Here is a 21,996-nt window from a genome sequence, read left to right as displayed (position 1 = left end):
TAAATCTTACCAAAGATGTAAAAGACCTATACAAAGAAAACTACAAAGCACTAGTGCAAGAAACTAAAAAGGACTTACATAAGTGGAAAAACATACCTTGCTCACGGATAGGAAGACTTAACATAGTAAAAATGTCTATTCTACCAAAAGCCATCTATACATACAATGCACTTCCGATCCAAATTCCAATGACCTTTTTTAATGTGATGGAGAAACAAATCACCAACTTCATATGGAAGGGAAAGAAGCCTCGGATAAGTAAAGCATTACTGAAAAAGAAGAAGAAAGTGGGAGGCCTCACTCTACCTGATTTTAGAACATATTATACAGCCACAGTAGTGAAAACAGCCTGGTATTGGTAAAACAGGCACAGAGACCAATGGAACAGAATTGAGAATCCAGATATAAATTCATCCACATATGAGCAGCTGATATTTGACAAAGGCCCAGTTTCAGTTAATTGGGGAAAAGATAGTCTTTTTAACAAATGGTGCTGGCATGACTGGATATCCATTTGGAAAAAAAAAAGGAAACACGACCAATACCTCACACCATGCACAAAAACTAACTCCAAGTGGATCAAAGACCTAAACATAAAGACTAAAACGATAAAGATCATGGAAGAAAAAATAGGGACAAGGTTAGGAGCCCTAATACAAGGCATAAACAGAATACAAAACATTACCAAAAATGATGAAGAGAAACCAGATAACTGGGAGCTACTAAAAATCAAACACCTATGCTCATCTAAAGACTTCACCAAAAGAGTAAAAAGACCACCTACAGATTGGGAAAGAATTTTCAGCTATGACATCTCTGACCAGCGCCTGATCTCTAAAATCTATATGATTCTGTTAAAACTCAACCACAAAAAGACAAACAACCCAATCAAAAAGTGGGCAAAGGATATGAACACACACTTCACTAAAGAAGATATTCAGGCAGCTAACAGATACATGAGAAAATGCTCTCGATCATTAGCCATTAGAGAAATGCAAATTAAAACTACGATGAGATTCCATCTCACACCAACAAGGCTGGCATTAGTCCAAAAAACACAAAATAATAAATGTTGGAGAGGCTGTGGAGAGATTGGAACTCTTACACACTGCAAATATCAAATGGTACAATCACTTTGGAAATCTATCTGGCGTTTTCTTAAAAAGTTAGAAATAGAACTACCATACAACCCAGAAATCCCACTCCTCGGAATATACCCTAGAGAAAGAAGAGCCTTCACACAAACAGATATATGCACACCCATGTTTATTGCAGCTCTGTTTACAATAGCAAAAAGCTGGAAGCAACCAAGGTGTCCATCAACGGATGAATGGTTAGATAAATTGTGGTATATTCACACAATGGAATACTACGCAGCGATAAAGAACAGTGACGAATCTGTGAAACATTTCATAACATGGAGGAACCTGGAAGGCATTATGCTGAGTGAAATCAGTCAGAGGCAAAAGGACAAGTATTGTATAAGACCACTATTATAAGATCTTGAGAAATAGTATAAACTGAGAAGAACACATACTTTTGTGGTTATGAGGGAGGGAGGGTTATTTACTGATTAGTTAGTAGATAAGAACTACTTTAGGTGAAGTGAAGGACAATACTCAATACACAGAAGGTGAGCTCAATACACGGAAGGACAGCAAAGAAGTTTCCGGGATAAACTGAATGCTTCAAAGGTCAGCGGAGCAAGGGCGGGGGTTTGGGGACTACGGCTTCAGGGGACTTCTAAGTCAATTGGCAAAATAATTCTATTATGAAACCATTCTGCATCCCTCTTTGAAATGTGGCGTCTGGGGTCTTAAACGCTAACAAGCGGCCATCTAAGATACATCAATTGGTCTCAACCCATCTGGATCAAAGGAGAATGAAGAACACCAATGTCACACGATAACTAAGAGCCCAAGAGACAGAAAGAGCCACATGAACCAGAGACCTACATCATCCTGAGACCAGAAGAACTAGATGGTACCCGGCCACAACCTATGACTGCCATGACAGGGAACACAACAGAGAACCCCTGAGGGAGCAGGAGAACAGTGGGATGCAGACTCCAAATTCTCATAAAAAGACCAGACTTAATGGTCTGACTGAGACTAGAAGAATCCCGGTGGTCATGGTCCCCAAACCTTCTGTTGCCCCAGGACAGGAACCATTCCCGAAGACAACTCATCAGACATGGAAGGGACTGGACAATGGGTTGGAGAGGGATGCTCACGAAGAGTGAGCTAGTTGTATCAGGTGGACACTTGAGACTGTGTTGGCATCTCCTGTCTGGAGGGGAGATAGGAGGGTAGAGAGGGTTAGAAACTGGAAAAATCGTCACAAAAGGAGAGACTGGAACTAGGGAGCAGGCTGACTCATTAGGGGGAGAGTAAGTGGGAGTATGGAGTAAGGTGTATATAAGCTTGTATGTGACAGACTGACGATTTGTAAACTTTCACTTAAAGCACAATAAAAATTATTAAAAAAAAAAATGTGGAACCCTGGTGGTGAAGCGGTTAAGAGCTCAGGCTGCTAACTAAAAGTTTGGTGGTTTGAATCCACCAACAGAGTCTTGGAAACCCTGTTGGGGAGTTCTACTCTGTCCTATAGGGTTGCTGTGAGTCAGAATCAATTCAATGGTGCACAAAAACAACAATAACAACAACAATAAATGTTATAGAATCTACCGTAGTAAATAAAAAAACACATTTATCAAAGGATGTCTCTGAGAGTCTCTAGAAGGGCTGGAGACTCAGACTTGGATGACACAGAGTCTGACTCCAAGATTACACCACTATACTGCTCCAGTGAAAACTCTGCTCTCTCTGACCAAGGGCAGAAGCATTGAGGTGTGAACTCCGAATCTTCCATACGTACCTATATGTCTCCTGTGTTGGGAAGCTGATGCGTCTGGTCAGGCCAGATGAGCACAACATAATAAAGCAAATGGAAGGAGAAAAAAGCAATTTAAAATTAATAAAACAGCAAAAGTAGAAAGAAAAACTCAATTCCAAATCTGGCATTGGAACATATTATAGAATCACTTTCCTGACATATAATATTGACATGGGAGTAGAAAAACAGGCCAATGGAAAAAAAACGGAAAAGCTCTCTAAATCAAACTTATATATTTGAAATTTTAATATTTACAAAAACAGAAAAAAATATTTTGAGTGGAAAGGGTAAGAGTTTATTTAATAGATGAAGCTGATACAACTGGTTGTCAATAAGAAAAGAAGTAAACTTTAATCTCTTTCTCACATGATATACAATAATGTCATCTGGATTCAAAACTTACATTAAAATAAACTAATAAAGTAAATCCACACAGAAAAAGGGAAGAAGATATTCATTTTAAATCAAGTCTGATTCATATCTAGAAATGAGTATTCTATTTATCAATTGAGTCTGCATTGGAGACATAGAGTGATCATATTTCTCAGTCAGGACAAGGAAAGAATAACCTCCCACTACCACCCCCCCAAAAAATACATATATAGAGAGAGAGAGATAGAGAGAGAGAGAAGGAATAGCAGGAGGCAAGAGGAAGAAAAAAAAAATGTTTATGTCATTAATCTTGCAAGTTTCATAAGCGAATTCTATCTTAATAAAGACGTTAGGAACAAAAAAGGAACAGCCGTGATATATTGCCATAGACAATTTATCTGTGTAAGCAGCAGAGCATGGTTTTATCTCAGCAAAAACAAACATACAAAACAGACATTCTCATATATTTGTATGTATACATACAAACAAGGGGACAGTTATAGTGGAGTTGGACGAGTGGAGTAAAAAAAGGGATTTATTTTTTCCTTTATAAACCTTTACATTATATAACTATTTCATTGTTATAACAAACACATGTTATAGGAGGCACACCTCGGAGATACTGTAGGTTCAGTTCTAGACCACTGCAATAAAGCAAATATCCCGAAAAAGGGAGTCACATGAATTTTTTGGTTTTCCAGCGCATATAAATGTTATGTTTACACTACGCTGTAGTCTATTAAGGGTGCAATAGCACTGTGTCTAAAATTGCAATGTAAATACCTTAACTAAAAAATACCTTATTTCTTAAAAAATGCTAACCCTCATCCAGCCTTCAGCGAGCCATAATCCTTCCAGTGGTACAGGGTCTTCCCTCGATGTTGATGGCCACTGACTGATCAGGGTGGTGGTTGCTGAAGGTTGAGGTGGTTGTGGCAATTTCTTGAAATAAAACAACAATGAAGTTTGCAGCATCAATTGACTCTTTCTCAAAAGATTCTCTGTAGCATGTGATGCTCTTTGATAGCATCTTACCCTCAGTACAGCTTCTTTCAAAATTGAAGTCAATCCTTTCAAATCTTACCACTGCTTCATCAACTAATATTATGTAATATTCTAAATCCTTTCTTGTCATTTCAACAATGTTCACAGCATCTTCACCAGGAGCAGATTCCATCTCGAGAAACCACTTTCTTTGCTCATCCATAAGAGGCAACTCCTCATCTATTATATTTTTACCATGAGATTACTGCAATTCAGTCGCACCTTCAGGCACCACTTATAATTCTAGTTCTCTTGCTATTTCCACCACATCTGCAATTATTTCCTAACTGAAGCCTTGAACCCCTCAAAGTCATCCATGAGAGTTGGAGTCAACTTCTTCCAAACTCCTGTTAATGTTGATATTTTGACATCCTTCCATGAATCACAAATGTCCTTAAGGGCATCTAGAATGGTGAATTTCCAGAAGGTTTTCAATTTACTTTGCCCAGATCCATCAGAGGAATCATTATGTATGGCATCTATAGCCTTATGAAATGTATTTCTTAAATAATAACACTTGAAAGTTGAAATTAGTCCTTGATCCATGGGCTGTAGAAAGGATGCTGTATTAGCAGGCATAAAAACAACATTAATCTTCTTGTTCATCTCCATCAGAGTTCTTGGGTGACCAGGTGCATTGTCACTGAGCAATATCTGCAAAGTACAATAAAGAAAAATAGCAAGTAAAACATATGAAGGCAGCAGCTAAGTTACGTCACAAGCAGCCTACTTGCCTAGGTATCACCTACATGAAGGAAGTAAGGGAACCTCGACATGTAGGGTCCTACCCACAAGAGAAAGTGCTAGCAGTTGTGTGTGTGTAACAGCTGTTGTTAAATTCTCCCGGATGCCAAATTACGACTGTAAGTAATTTTATATTCTCTTGCCTTATACCCTTTCTCTGCATCATATTTTTGAGCTACAAGTAGCAACCAATTAACAGGAAGAAGAGAGGAAGTGAAAAACAGAGACGCTGCCCACTCTTCCTGTCATGGATTGAATTATGTCCCCCAAAATATGTGTGTGTCAATTGGACTGGGCCATGATTCCGAGTATTGTGTGATTTTCCCATATGTTGTAAATCCTGCGCCTATGATGTTAATGAGGAAGGATAAGTGGCAGTTGTGTTAGTGAGGCAGGACTCAGCCTACAGGACTGGATTGTGTCTTGAGGCAATCTCTTGAGATATAAAAGATAGAAGCAGGCAGAGAGACAGGGGGACCTCATACCACCAAAAAAGTGGTGCCAGGAGCAGAGCACGTCCTTTGGACCCAAGGTCCCAGGGTGAAGAAGCTCCTAGTCTGGGGGAACATTGATGAGAAGGCTGACAGAGAGAAAGCCTTGCCCTGGAGCTCATCCCCTGAATTTGGACTGTTAGCCTACTTTACCGTGAAGATACAAATTTCTCTTTGTTAAAGCCACCCACTTGTGGTATTCCTGTTATAGCAGCACTAGATAACTAAGGCACTTCCTTTCTCCATTGCAGTGTCCCTAATTAAGGTAAACCCAAGTTGACAGAGAAAACAAGATGAGAATTTGGATTTTTGCTTTATTCTTCTATGCAACAAATATTTATTGAATGCCTATTTTAGATTCAAGAAATAAATCAGTAAAAAAGAAAAAGAAAAGGAAATAAAAAGTCCTCGCCCTGAAGAAATTTACTAGTGAAGGAAGACAGAAAGTAAATAAAATTAGTAAATTATCTATTAGAATGCCATAGATTGGAAGGTAGGACCTGCTACAGTTGAGGGTGGTATTTGTAACTGTAAATAGGAAGGGCTCACTGAGAAGATAACATTTGAGCAAAGGCTTGATGGATGTGATAATTACCTGGACTAGACTTTTAGTACCTAGAAAAAGTGACTATTGCTTTATCATCAGAGAGCAACTAGGAAAATATGGCATTTACTGAAGTTTTAATCCAGGGGCAGCAAAGGACTATTCTTCAGAGTGAATTTAATGGAACTGGCAGGAAAGAATAAAGTATTCTATTCAATTCAAACTGACTCACTTTAATAAAGTGATTATATATAATTTAAGGGCAAGAGCACCCCAAGCCAGATTCCACCACTGCCAACATTTTATACACTTAAAATGTGCTTGTTTGATGTTCCATTTGGACTCAGGAAAAAAATATCTCTACTTGCAGGGTCCAATCTAAATCCCTCTGTAGCCCTCTCCATGGCACTTTTCACAATTGGACCCTTTTATAGTCCAAGAATAGTTGCACAATTTTCAGGAGATAGACATGGCTATTATTTGAGTTAAGAGTCTAGCTTGTCTCTGTGGTCTGCAGATAACAGTGCACTTTTCAGTGTGGACGCGTGGAGGACTGATTTTCTATAATTTCATTGCATTCCTAAAGGTCAGAGCTTTTTCTCTTGCCTCCTTGAGATACAGCACTCGTTTCATGAGGCAAACCTCTCACTTCATAATTCATCAGCTCAAGGAAATGAATTAAAAGGAACTGCTCCGCTTCACTCAGTATTTTGCCAACACAAGATGTTAACGTGCACAGAATCATAAATAGAAGATATAACACTACTTTTCTCTACCTCATGATCAAGTCCATGTCACAGGTAGATAAGGAGGCTATTCCTGAAGCTTATGGTTTGGTGGAGAGACTCCTAAACATAATTTTGCTTTTAGGTCTTTAATTTTATAGATAGGTGTTGTCTGTCTTCACAAACAGCATGCGCGCTTATGAGGATGAGGAATTTGTATTATCTACTTTTGTTTAAAAAAAGGCATAAAGGAATGAGTGATTCAATATATCTTAGGATTGTTTTATAGTAAGACATATAAGTAAGTGGGCTCATCTATGCCATAGATAAATTGGTAATATGGCTGCATAAAGTTTGGTATTGTATAATTAGCAGTATTTGTTGTTTTTAGTTGCTGTCGAGCCTATTCCAACTCATAGTAACCACACATGTGCAGAATAGAACTACTGTGTAGGATTTTCAAGGCTGTGACCCTTCAGAAGCAGATCACCAGGCCTGTCTCCCAAGGCACTGCTGGGTGGGTTCAAGCTGTCACCTTTCGGCTAGTAATTGAGCACTTAACCCTTTGTACCACCTAGGAACTAGGAATACTTTTCAGAACCAGATTAACATGAGAAAGCAGTACAAGAACAAAGAGGAAGGAAATAATTATTTGACATTACTCTCTCTGGGTGTCTCATCTGCATTATTTTACTGATATATCACAACTATTTTATACCTAATACTGCTATTATTCTAATCTTGCAGACGAGGAAACTGCAGCTGAGACAGACTTCGCTTTGCGAAGTCATGAAGCCAGTAAATAATGCAGTAGATATTCAAACCAGACCTGTGTGGCTTCAAACTGCAACTTCATTATAGCTATTGGGTCTTACCAAAGTCTGAAGTATATTAAAACGCAGAAGAGGCCACCTTAGACCTCATCTCTGGCTTTTCTTATTCAGGGCTTTTTACTTGCTAGGCAAGTTGGCGCTTTCCAATTGGACCCTAGAATTCCACTTCCTCTGACCCGGACTGAGAGGTATGTAGTGTCCTGTGTTTTTAGGATGGTTTAGTAATAAAGTATTCAAATGAAAAGTAAATGATTAAGAGTCCATATTGAGATACAGCCTCAACTCAAAAGAAATTACTGAGGTCAATGTGGTAACAGTTGTATGGAATGATTTTCTTTTTCTGTTCGTACAGCTAACACGAGTGGCTCACCGTAACTCTTTTACTAAATTTATTATGTGTCTTGAAGTAGGGAGTGCTCTAGAAATCTGGAAAGGGTGGTCCCTGTGATACATATCACTCAGGAGCCTGGTGGGAAATATAGGCTAAGAAAGGAGGCATTTAAGAGATTGAGGTTAAACGTGAACAAAGAATCAAAATAGACATTTCTTTTAAAAAAACTGAAAAATTGTCAATAAGCACATGAGAAGACACTCAACATCATTAGCCATCAAGGAAATGCAAAACAAAACCTCAAGGTACCATTTCACAGCCATAATAAAAAGTAGCTTTAATAAAAAAGACAGATAATAACAAATATTGGAAAGGATGTGGAGAATTTGGAAGCCTCATACATTATTGGCAACAAAGACAACCAAACCCGTTGCTGTTGAGTTGATTCTGACTCAGCGACCCTATAGGACAGAGTAGAACTGCCCCATGGAGTTTTCAAGGAGCACCTGGTGGATTTGAACTGCTGAACTTTTGTTTAGCAGTAGAACGCTTATCCATTTGTGCCAAGAATGCCAAATATGGTGCAGTTTGTAAAATAACCTGGCAGTTGCTCAAATTTTTAAACGTGGAGTTACAATAGAATCCAACAAGCCCACTCCTAGATATATATACTTAAAAGAAATGAAAACATATGTCCACACAAAAAAATTGTTCACAAATGTTCATGGAGCTCTGGTGGCAACTTTATTTATAACAGTTGAGAACTGGAAACAACCTTAATGTCCATCAGCTGTTGAATGGATAAATAAAAGTGGTTTATCTATAAAATAGGATATTATTTGGCGATAGAAAGGAATGAACTGCTGATACATGCTATGACATGACATGGGTACAACTTGAAAACATTATGCTAAGTGAAGCAAGCCAATCACAAAAAGACCACATACGGTATGATTTCATTCATACCAAATGTCCAAAATAGGCAAATATATAGAGACAGAGAGGAGCCCTGGTGGCACAACAGTTAAGAGCTCAGCTGGTAACTGAAAGGAAGGCAGTTTGCACCCATTAAGTTCCATGGGAGAAAGACCTGGTGATCTGCTCCCATAAAGATTACAGCTAAGAAAACCCTATGGGGTGGTTCTACACTGTCAGATGGGGTTGCTATGAATCAGAATCAACTTGATGGTACTTAACGACAGCACAGACATAAAGTAGATTAGTAGTTGCCTAGTACTAGAGGGGAAATCCTGGTGACACAGTGGTTAAAGTGCTACAGCTGCTAACCAAAGGTCAGCAGTTCAAATCCACCAGGCACTCCTTGGAAGCTCTATGGGGCAGTTCTACTCTGTCCTACAGGGTCGCTCTAAGTTGGAATCGACTCGACTCGATGGGAACAGGTCTAATACTAGAGGATTGGGGGAGTAGGAGAGTTGACTGTTAAAGGATACAGGTTTTTTGGGGAGAGTGATGGTGATGGTTGGAGAATTCTTTGAAAATGCTAAAAATCACTAAATGGTATAATTTCAATGGGTGAATTGTACGGTATGTGAATTTTATCTCAACAAAGCTGTTATAAGCAAAAAGAGAGAGATTGAGGGAAAGTACTCTTTCCTGGTTTTTTTTTTTTTTTACTCTTTCCAAAGGCTGAGCGGAGTTAAGGGACTAACAAAGGATGATTGAGCATTCAGAGACTGGACACAGTGACGTGCCATTAGCACCTCCAGGCCTGGAGAGACATGAAAAAAGAGTAGTTATTCTTTGGAAAGAACTTGGAGTCCCTGGATGGTGGAAACAAGCACTCAGCTGCTAACCTAAAGGTTGTTGGTTCGAACCCACTCAGAGTTACTTCAGAAGAAAGGCCTGGTGCTTCCCAAATGTCACAGCTATGAAAACTCTATGGAGCACAGTTCTTCCTTGCAGCACGTGGAGTCACCGTGAGTCAGAAGCGACTTGACGGCAGCTGATACTTACACTATAGCTGAGGAGAGGATTGTCCAAGAGGAGATACGACCTTTGGTAGAGAAATGCAGCCATTGTCAACTGGTAGCTGTGCAGGGAGTGAGCCAGTGGAACACATACCCTGATTCCTCTTCCCTCCCACATTCTGATCTCTTGCTCATATCTTGCCTTGGTCAAATTCAAATAGCAAAGGAGCTGGGATGGTACAATCCTTAGAAATCAGCCTCCTGGAGCACAGAGCAAGGTGGAGAAGGGTAAAGAGGGGGATCTGAAGGGATATGCAGGACCAGTCAACACACCTGCTCTTCTACAGAATGCACTGCTTAGGCTCTTAAACCCTCTTCTTCCTCCCAGGCAGCCTGGAGAAAACCTGGTCACCTCTCAAGGCTCAACTCAGCAATCTCTGCTCTGAAGACTTTCAAAAGCATTTAGTCAGGGAGGATTGATTATTTCCCTTATTGCACTTAATTGGTTTGTAGGTCTGCTTACCACCATTGCAGTATGGGGTTGTGACAGATAGTCCTGCATTCAGGTCCCAGCAATGCCACTTACTAAATGTGTGACTCTGGACAAGTCAGTCTCTCAAAACCTCAATTTTCTCATCTGTAAAACGGGGATAATAGTCTTATTGATTTCAAAGTGCCATTGTGAGGACTCATTGAGATAATCCTTGCAAAGCACTTAATGCCTACCTAGCACACACTAGCCATTCAGCAGGTGGCTGTTGTTTCGGAGGTGAAGATTGACTGTTATTAGATTGTATGATGACGTAACAGTGCATCATTCTTCTTTATATTCCTAGGGTCTGACAGTACCTGGGCATATTCTAGGCATTTACTAAATATCTAAGTAAATGAGTACATGAATGAATGCTGTTATTCTTTGCACTGGCCGTTAGAACACCTCCCGAACTCCAGTGACCCTGATGTGCCTGTGGTCTAAAATTTGAAATACTGGAATTGCTCCAGCTCTACCCATCGTTCACCACACCCAATGACTTTTTCTTCATAGTGCTTGAATCCATACTCTTCTCGTTATCCTAGTCCTTATGTGGACCATAAAAAAATGTTCTAAATAGACATCCAGCCCATGTCATCACTCCTCTTCATTTTCCAGAATGAGGATTGAATAATCTTTCTGTAAAGCCAGTATGATAAAGTCACGTCTCCTCTTCTGCTTCAACTCTTCAATGGCTTCTCATTGCCTTGCAGGTAAAACGGGACTCCTTAACCTTACGTTCACTGCCCTTCAGGATACGACTCCCTGCTTCTCCAGCCTTGTTTGGCACCAGTCTTCTGGGTTCTAGTCCTCTGAAATACTTGCAGTTCCCCAGGTGCTCACTCTGTGAACAATGCCCTGAATTTTTTGTATGTATTGTTGTTTCCCACTTGTAATTCCCTTTTATCTAATGCTGTCCCTCCACACTTTGAGTGCCCCTCCTCACGACCTTAGCTAACTCCTATACTTCTTCAACACCAACCTCATGTCACCTTCTCTAGGAAGCTATCTATGATACTTTCTTACAAGCTGATTGGTGTGTCCTACCTTGCGCTTCCTTACAATTTATCCTCTTTTTCTAGTCTCCCCCTTGATTATTCTGTTCAGCCACACTGGCCCAGTTTCTGTGAACCAAAAATTCTGGTTACTTTTTTACCTTAGAGTCTTCACTCTCACTCATTGATCTCTCTGTAAAAGTTTTGCTTGCTTAATTCTCTCATTGTGTTCATGTTTTTGCTCAACTCTCTCCTTTTCAGTGAGGCCTAACCAGACCACTATATCTGATACTAAAATCTGATTTCCACCTAGTCTGTCCCACATTCCTGACCCGTCTTACTGGCTGTGCTTTATCTTACTGTCCCTGCCCCACTACACTTATCACCTTGTAAGATCCTGTTCAAAACTCTTATTTATAATATTAATTGCTTATTATTGTCTGTGGGGAAGGAATCTTTGTCTGATTTGTTTACTGATATATCTGAAGTGCCTAGAAAGTGAACAGGACATAGCTGACATTTTGCAATTATTTAGCTTTTTTTAAAGAACAAATCCTATTAAAAAAAATAATAATTTTAGCCTTGCATAATTATGTTCTCTAACAATGTTTAGGAAACCCTGGTGGCATAATGGTTAAGAGCTACGACCGCTAACCAAAAGGTTGGCAGTTTGAATCCACCAGGCGCTCCTTGGAAACCGCATGGGGCAGTTCTACTCTGTCTTATAGGGTCGCTATGAGTAGGAATCAACTCGACGGCAACGGGTTTTTTTTTTTTTTTTTTAAATAATGCTTAGTTATCTATTTCATTCACAAAGCCATACTTTTTTTGGACTGTGCCTTATTTATATTTGCATCTTCTAATGTGCAGCCTAGTAATTGTCACGTAGCACACAGATTAGTTATCTGTGCCTCTGTAACAAAGTACCCCAGAGCTTAGTGCCATAAAACAATTGCCACTTATCACTCATAAACCTTCAGGTTAGCTGGATAGCCTGATGATCTTGGCTGGGCTCACTTATTTGCCTCTGCTCAGCTGTAGGTTGGGTAGCACTTTGCTGATCTTGGCTAGGCTCCTTACAGTTATGGAGCCTGGTCTGAAACAGCTGGCTGACTGGGCTGGTCCCATGGTCTCTCATCCTCCATCGGGCTAGAGCGAGCCTGTTCATAGAGTGGAGGTAGGGTTTCGAGAAAGAGTCCACAAGGACATGCACAAGGTCTTTTAAAGCCTAGGCTTGGAACTAACACAACTTCGTTTTGTCGTCACATTCTATTGACGTAATGGAATGAATTGTGTCCCTCCCAAAAGATAAGTTGAAGTCCTAACCCTTGGTACCTGTGAACACGACCTAGTTGGGAAGTAGGGTCTTGGAAGATGTTATCAGTTAGGCTAGCATAAGGTCATACTAGAGTAAGGTAGACCCTAGCTCAATCGTAGTTTTGTCTTCATAAAAGAGGAGAAAACACAGAAGCAAACAGAGGAAGGATACCCTGTGAGGCTGCAGCTGCAAGCCAAGGGATACCTGGAGCTACCAAGAAACTAGGAGAGAGGCATGGAAGAGGTTCCCCCTCAAGGACCAAGAAACCAGCTATGTGGACACCCTGATCTCAGGCTCCCATTCTCCAGAACTGTGAGACAATACATTTCTGTTCTTATAAGCCACCATAATAAAACCATTGCCATGGAGTTGATTCTGACTCATAGGGATCCTGTAGGACAGAGTAGAACTGTACCATATGGTTTCCAAGGAGTGGCTAATGGATTCAAACTGCTGACCTTTTGGTTAGTAGCTGAACTTTTAACCACTATGCCACTAGGGCTCCTATAAGCCACCAGTTTGTGGTATTTTATTACAGCAACACTAGGAAACTAAAAAATTGGTCATAACAATTCACGATACCATCCCAGGTTCAATGTAGAGGAAATGGGCTCCATGTCCTGATGGGAGTTGCTGCAAAGCCTCCTCGTATAAAGGCTTGGTACAGTGAAGGGAATTATTGCAACGTTTTTGTAAATAATCTATCACATTAGGCAAGCAAAAGATGTTTGTTACCTGAAGCGATAACCCTAGCTGACATTATGGCAAGCTTGTGCTGTTTCAGATTCCATGCTAAGTGTTTTATAGGCATTAGTTTATTGCATTCTCTCAAAATCCCTCTGAGGTATATTAAAAAATAATCAAAACACAAAGAAATGGAAACAATGTTTATTCTAAGCAGTCATTCTATATGCACGCAGGGATATCATTTTGCCTCTAGAACTAGTGGCCCAAAGTAAGCTAGTTACAATTGTTAAAAATAAACCTTTGAATTAGCTCAAAACAAAAATATAATATTTGGTTGTTTTATAATTTAGTAAAAATTTGTAGATTGAGAGAGTTTCCATACTTGATTTAGAAAATAAAAAAGACTCCCAAAGATTGGAGATTTCACAGATGCTTTAAATATTTTTCCCTCAACGAATACAAGTTTCCATGGTGACCAAGTACCTAATGGTTACTGAGTTAACACTGAAAATAGCTGCTAAATATTTGGCCCTCCACCCACCTGCAATTGTGAGACCTCTTAAAATTTAAGGTAAGAAACCCCAGTATCTTTTCATTTAATCACTATGTAATAGGTTTGTTATTGCCTTCCCTTTTCTAACTGGAAAAGACAAATTTACAACTCTATTGAGCAGTTTTGGTGAGAAAAGGAAGTCAGTGCTTCTGCAGTTTGGGTCAGGGTTTTTCACCATTATTTTTTGGTTTTATGAGTAAGACAAAAAAAAAAAACCCTTAAAATCAAAGTAAGATGTCTCTTATTAATTTCTTTCACGGGTAGACATCATCATTATTAGTATTACCCTGATCTTGCAGGTGAGGAAACCGAGGCTTAACAGAAGTTAAGAAAGAGTTGTACTAAGTTAACATGATACATGTAAGATTAATGAGTACTGCCTCCTTCTGTGGGGGGTTTGGAGAAGTCAGATTGGTCTTCTAGAAAACACTTAACAACAGTCTCCAAAGACCATGTGTACATAGAGTTTAAATTTATTAGACCTTGGAATTGTCCTAGGGTAAAATCACCAGAAAGTTACAGTAAAGCAAGAAGATTTTATTCGGCATATTTTCCAAGAAGCAGAAGTGAGAAGCAGACAAGTATGCTGCCACAACCATGTCTGTCCAAGTCCAAGGAATGTTACAGGTTCACCAGTATATATTAATATTACAAATGGATGAAATCATTAATAAGCTTTGCCTTTTCACGGATTGGCTAAAAACTGCTGAGTCACTGTGATTCTACACTTTGAATCATGTTTCTTAATAACCATTGGTACAAGTTTCAGTAACGACAGTCAGGAGGTTCTTCACTGGTTGAACAAATCTTACTATTTACTAAATGCAATAGAACAAGAGAAAACCCTGGTGTTGTAGGGGCTAAGAGCTGCTAACCAAAAGGTCGGCAGTTTGAATCTACCAGGTGCTCCTCGGAAACCGTATGGGGCAGTTTTACTCCGTCTTATACAGTTGCAGTGGGTATACAGTTGCTATAAGTCAGGATTGACTCGAGAGCAATCAGTTTTTTTTTTTTTTAATGGAAAAAATTGGAGTGGAAAGTATGTGGGTCTTTTTTGCCCTATTTGTTTATGTGAAATTTTCCTAAAGTATGTTTTCCAGGATTGTCCTAGCTATTGTTTTTATGCCTCGGGGCCCAGTTGATGTGTCTTTGTGAGTCTTTGTGAGTCCATCTATAGCTGGGTCACATTCTTCGTACTCAAGGGCAGGGAATAATGACTCCAATTTTAACTCCTAAGTCAGAATTAAGTAGAGCAGTGTTTCCCAAACTTACCTAATCATAAAATCACTCTGAGACACAAGTTTAAAAAACAGAAAACCAGGCCCTACACTAGAGCCCTGGTGGTGCAGTGGTTAAGAGCTCGGCTGCTAACCAAAAAGTTGGCAGTTCAAGTCCACCAGCCACTCCTTGGAAACTCTGTGGGGCAGTTCTCCTCTGTCCTAGAGAGTCACTATGAGTCAGAATCCAATGGATGGCCAAGGGGAGACCCTATATCAGACCTCTCAAAAGCCATAGGTAAAAGTCCAGGAATCTATAGATTTAATTAGCACTTAGATGACTCTTAGTGATGAGCAAGTTTGGGAAAAACTGAGCTAGAGCACTCTCAACCTAAATAACCCCAGACTGTCAGAAGAGGGGAAGAGTATCCCCTCCCTGATTTCACTGGTGTGTACAGTGCAGCGACATTCAGCTGAGCTCCTGGTGCTCCAGTGGGTCTGAGTCAATTCTCTTACACAAAAAAATAAAAAAAAACCATTGCCGTAGAGTCGATTCTGATGCATAGCGGCCCTAAAGGACAGAGTAGGACTGCCCTATAGGGTTTCCAAGGAGCAACCTGGTGGATTCGAACTGCTGATCTTTTGGTTAGCAGCTGTAGCTCTTAACCACTATGCCACCAGTGTTTCTGATCCTCTTATAGGTATAAAAAAGAAAAAATTTTTTGTTTATGTATAAAAAAATTTTTTTTTAATATATACATCTACACACATGAGTTTCCACCCTAATGATGTGAAAGAGTTTCTGATATTTGGATCCAACACAAATAGGACACTTATGAACAGCAAAAGGAGCCAATGCTCACATTACCATAATCAGGGTGCCAGGGTGAAGTCAGAGCTACTGAACCACATAAAGCAGTAATGGGGTGGAAATAAGGAAGTCAGCCAGGTTTTAGCTTTAACATCAATTAAAGATATGAAAATCCAAACTACGGTCTTTTCTTCAATCTCCACAAAAAGAGGTCTGCTCTTTGGGGAGTTGAAGAAATTTGCTTAATAATGAGAATGTATTGCTGGCAAAGGCAGAAGGTAATGGTGTACTACATCATGACCCCCTTTCCTTGACTCAGCAGCAGTGTGCCCCTGTGTTTTTGAGTGCCCAGGTTTAATAACTTCTGATTTCTCCAAATTTCATTTTATTTCTGCATGAAGCAAAATACATGGGCATATTAATTGCTCACAGGGGTGATTCCCAACAGCTTATCTGCCAATTCCTCTGAGCAAGAGTGGAAGGATATCTTAAAGCTCCTATGATTGTCTCTCTTTGTAATACGACGACATTCAGTGTTGTGTCATAGCGGATCCAATAGTTTAAAACAGGGGTTAGGGCTGCCATTGAGGGAAAGTGGAAAATGGATTCACTTTTCTTGAGTGAGAAAACATTGAGAAAGAAAAGATTGAGAGAGATGCCCTCTCAGCTCTTTTATTTTAGGTAATTTTTTGTAATGCTTGATATATTTGCATTATAATCACTTTCTCATTAAAATAGAAACCTGGGATTTTACCCATATAGCATTTTAAAACATATTTATGACAGTTATTGATCAGGGTTGGGGAGGTGGGATATCAACAAGGCCAACATAAATATGTAAATTGATTCTTAAGGGTAATTGAGGAGCCTCGGTGGGAGGTCATAGAGCCAGAGCAGGCCTGCAGGAGGGACCTCTGAAGTATAAATAAGTTAGATGCCTTCAGGTAAATTATGTTAAAGTTGCACGTACAGTTTGTTGAGTTTAATGGATCAGGCCAATCTACTAGACTGAATATGTCATTTGTGCCTCATGCACTGAAAGAAGATGAAGAGAATTTAGGTCGTTCTGAGGTACCAATGGAGGTAAATACTTCTGCAGTTCCACGGCATCTTAGTTTCCTATGGCTGTCATAACAAAATATCAGAACGTGAATGGCTTCAAAGAAGGGAAATTTATTTTCTCAGAATTATGAAGGCTAGAAGTTCGAATTCAGTGTGTTGGCAATGTTGCCCAATTAGGGTCTGTTCCCTAGAGCAGTCAAGTTAATGAAACATACTCCAAGTCAGAAAGAGTGAGAAAGTTTATTCAGGAGTTGTCAACCAATGGAGATCCGACAGTAACGCAGGCTGTCTTAGTGGAGTCCCAAAAGACATTTTTACATTAGAGCTCATATATGATTTTTACAAAGTTTAGCAGTATCTTTGTAGCCCACAAATGGCAAGGCTGGATGAGTTGTTCATTATAAGGTAATTACACCAAAAAAAAAAAAAAAAAACCTGTTGCCATGGAGTTGATTTTGACTCATAGCGATCCTATGGGATAGAGTAGAACTGCCCCATAGAGTTTCTAAGGAGTGCCTGGTGGATTCGAACTGCTGATCTTTTGGCTAGCAGCCGTGATTCTTAACCACTATGCTACCCGGGTTTCCAAGGTAATTACAAGAGTCTCTTTATCAGACTAAAGAGATACATGCCAGACATCTCCTTATCAGGCTAAAGACATACATCTGGGCTCTAACCTTCCTCTCGGGGGTTGTAAGTTACAGGTGGCCTGACAGAGCAAAACAAAGTCATTAACAAAGGTATATGGAAAGAAGGCCTTTAAAAAAAAAAACAATTATAGATTCATCATGGTGTTAGCTATGTCAAGCTCTCAGTCGCTGGTTCTGAAAAGGAGAAAACATGCTGGGGAGTATTAGTATCCCAGCATGGCTACTCTCTCTCTCTATATCTCTCTTTGTGGGCTCTAAGCAAAGATCCCTCCTTGTCTCTTTCAGCTTCTGGAAACCCCAGGTGTTTCTTGGTTTCTTGGCTTGTGAAAGATTTTCACATGCCATCAACCCAAGATGCCACTCAGAAGGGATTGAGGTTAGGACCTACCCAACTGTAGTATGACTTCATTAACTGAAATGATAACACCTGCAAGAAAGAAACCTATTTCCCCAAACAAAGTCACACTCACTGGTGCAGGGGTTAGGACTTCAACAAATTTTTTTTTGGTGGGGTGCAGACACAGTTTAATTCCTCACACAGGGCCTTTCGAGTCTCCCAGAGTCCTGTGGTTTGCAGGATTCTTCACCTGGCTATTTTCCTTTCTAATTTGTAGCTTTTCTTTTGACTTATTAAAAGCTTTTTTGATTAACAAAATTCTTAATTTTCACATTATTAAATGTAACCATGTTTTTCTTTAAAGCCAATAATTTTTGCTTTTGCTTAAAAATATTTTCCTACATCAAGGTCTAAATATATTCACCTACATTCTCTTTTAGAAGCTTTAAAATTTTGTTTTGACATGCAAGTTCTCAATCCACTTGAAATTATTTTTTGTACGTGATAAAAAGTTGTTGCTGTTAGGTGCTGTCAAGTCGATTTCAACTCACAGCGATGCCATATGACAGAGTAGAAATGCCCCATAGGTTCTTCTAGGCTGTAATCTTTATGGGAGAAGATTACCAGGTCTTTTTCCCACGGAGCCACCTGATTTAAAATATTTCATATGGAAAACTCCACTTTTTGAGCACATCTTCCTTTCTTCATTTATCTAACATACTATTTCTACTATATACCCATATAAATGTGTTTCTTACCTCTAAGTTTCACTACATTGGCCAATTTAATTTATTTCTGCACAAATGCTGCTGTTGTTAGGTGCTTTCGAGCTCTAATTCATAGTGACCTTATGTATAGCAGGATGAAACTGTGCCCAGTCCAGTGCCATCCTCACAATAGTAGGTATGTTTGAGCCCCTGTCACAGTCACTGTGCCAGCCATCTCCTTGAGGGTCCCTCCTGATAACATGTCCAAAATATATGAGACAAAATCTCACCATCCTGGCTTATAAGGAGCATTCTGGTTGTACTTCCTCCAAGAGAGATTTGTTCATTCTTAGAGCAGTCCATGGCATATTCAATATTGCCAAAACCATAATGCAAATGTGTCTTCCTTTTTTATGCATATGAGGCAATTAAAATACTATGGCTTGTATTGTACTATTAGTCATTAAAGTAACATCTTTGCTTTTTAGGATTTGAAAGAAGTCTTTTGCAGCAGATTCGCTCAATGTCATACTTCATTCAATTTCTTACTGATGCTTCCATGGGCGTTGATTGTTGACCCAAGTAAAATGCAATCCTTGAGGGCTTCAGTATTTTCTCAGTTTACCATGACGTTGCTTATTGGTCAGTTGTGAGGATTTTTGTTTTCTTTGTGTTGAGGTGTAATCTACTAAGACAAAAGGAACCAGAACTTGAAGATTTGGAAAATTCTAAACCTACCCATATTGCAAAAAATGAGAAGGCATGCTCTGGAGAGAACATCAAGGATGTGCCTAGACAGTCATTTGATAAAGAGATTAGTCATGTGACTTATGGATCCAACCAACTGTCTCAGCAGAAATGCTGCCACCTTGCACTGAAGGGGACAGAGACAGGATAAAATGAAGGGAAAGAAAAAAAAAAAAACTTGTTGCCTTTGAGTCGATTGTGACTCATAGCGACCCTATGAATGCCAAACCAAACCCGTTGTGGTGGAGTCAATTCTGACTCATAGTGCTAACAAAAAGGTTGCTATGAGTCAGAATGAGTGACCCTACAGGACACAGTAAAACTGCCCTACATGGTTTCCAAGAAGCAGCTGGTGGGTTCGAACTGCTTACCTTTTGATTAGCAGCTGAGCTCTTAACCACTGTACCACCAGAGCTCCAAAATGAAAGAATGTTATCAGATTATGGGATTCTACAGGCAGGAACAGGACTAATAGATCTACTCAGCTGTGAACATGTGTTATTCTTCAAGAAAAGAGGGTGTGCCCTGACGGAGCAGGAGAAAAGTGGGGTGCAGAGCACAAATTCTAGTACAAAGACCAGGCCTAATTGTCTGTGACTGGAGCAACCCCAGAAGACATGACCCCTGGACTCTCTGTTAGCCCAAAACTAAAACCATTCCTGAAGCCAACTCTTCAGACAGATTAGACTGGACTATAAGACATAAAATGATACTTGTGAAGAGTGTGCTTCTTGGCTCATAAAATTATCTGATTCTGATATCAGGTTATGTTGGCTTTGTAAAATGAGTTAATTTTCTATTGTCTGGAAGAATTTATGTAAAATTGGGCTAATTTGTTCCTTAACAGATTATTTGTTATTATTGTTCTTGGTTGCCATTGAGTCAATTCCAACTCATAGTGACCCCAGTTGTGCAGAGTAGAATTGCACTCCATAGGGTTTTCAAGGCTGTAAACTTTCAGAAGCAGATCACCAAAGTTTTATTTCTGAGGCTTCCTTGGATAGGTTTGAACGACCAACCTTTCAGTTAGTAGTTTGAAATGCCCAAAGACTCCAAGTGATAGTAATCATCCATGATTGGTATTTTATTTGTATAAAGATTTTTAAACACTGTTTTAATTTATTTAATATTTACAGACAAATTCAACCTTTTTTTTCCCTCTGTTTATATATGTATGTGTGTGTATATATGTATATGTTTGATGGCAGTGGGTATATGTATATGTGTACAATCAACAATTATACAAATGTGTCCAGTTTGTCCATTTTCAAAATTGTTGGCATATAATCATTGATAGAATTATCTTATTATTTTTAATCTTTATTTTATCTGTAGTCATATTAATCTTTTTAGTTTTTAAAAGTGTTCATTTCTATCATTTTCTCTTATTAGTAGTCTTATCAGAGGCTTCACTACTCAGTTAACCATGTCAAAGTATTAGCTTTTGGCTTCATTGACCTCCATGGTACCTTTGTTTTCTATTTCATTCATTACAACTATTATTTTGATTATCTTTTTCCTTCCTTTGTTTTTTTGGGGGTGACTCTGGGATTTATATTTTAAATTCCTAAGATGTGCATTAACGTACCTGATTTTAAAGCTTTCTGTTTTTATAAGTATTTAAGGCAATAAATCACTGCCAGAGGACCATACTTTTCCCTTGTAGGCTTTTCATTATCTATTACTATTATACAACTTTAGAAATTACTCATTTATCTTACTTTTTCTTTTATACATCATTAATTATTTAGCAGTATTTTAAATTTCCAAATACTGAAGGATTTTTTTTTTTTTCCCTTAAACATTTTATTGTACTTTTGGTGAAAGCTTACACAGCAAATTAGTTTCCCATTTAACAATTTCTATACATATTTTTCAGTGACATTGGTTACATTTTCCACATGGTGTCAACATTTTCATTATTTCTATTTGGGCTGTTCCATTTCCATTAAACTAGCTTCCCTGCCAGCCCCCTCCCTCCCACCCAACCTTCTCATCTTTGCTTTAGGGTAAATGTTGACCATTTGTTCTCACATAGATTTTTTTTTTTTTAAGGAGCACAATATTCACGAGTGACATGGTTTATTTTATGAGCCTATCTGTTATTTAGCTGAAAGATGACCTCCGGGAGTGATTTCTGTTCAAAGTTTAAAGGCTATCTCAAGGTGATAATCTCAAGGGTTCCTCTAGTTTCTGCTGGTCCAGTAAGTCTAGACTTTTTTTTAAAGAATTTAAGTTTTGTCCTACAATTCTCTTTCATTCAATTTGGGACCGTCTATTTTTTTTTATTGTATCCCTGGTTGGTAGTGATAGCCAGGCACCATCTAGTTCTTCTAGTCACATGGTAGGTGAGGGAGTGGTTTAAGTAGGCAACTAGTCCTGTAAACTAATTTCTTCTTTGAGTCTTTGGTTTCCTTCTTTCTCTTTTGCTCCAGATAAGTAGAGACCAATAGTTGTATCTTTGACGGTCACT

This window comes from Loxodonta africana, chromosome 13 (genome assembly GCF_030014295.1).
Source record: "Loxodonta africana isolate mLoxAfr1 chromosome 13, mLoxAfr1.hap2, whole genome shotgun sequence".
Classification (NCBI taxonomy): Eukaryota; Metazoa; Chordata; class Mammalia; order Proboscidea; family Elephantidae; genus Loxodonta; species Loxodonta africana.
Note: the sequence above shows the minus strand (reverse complement) of the source record.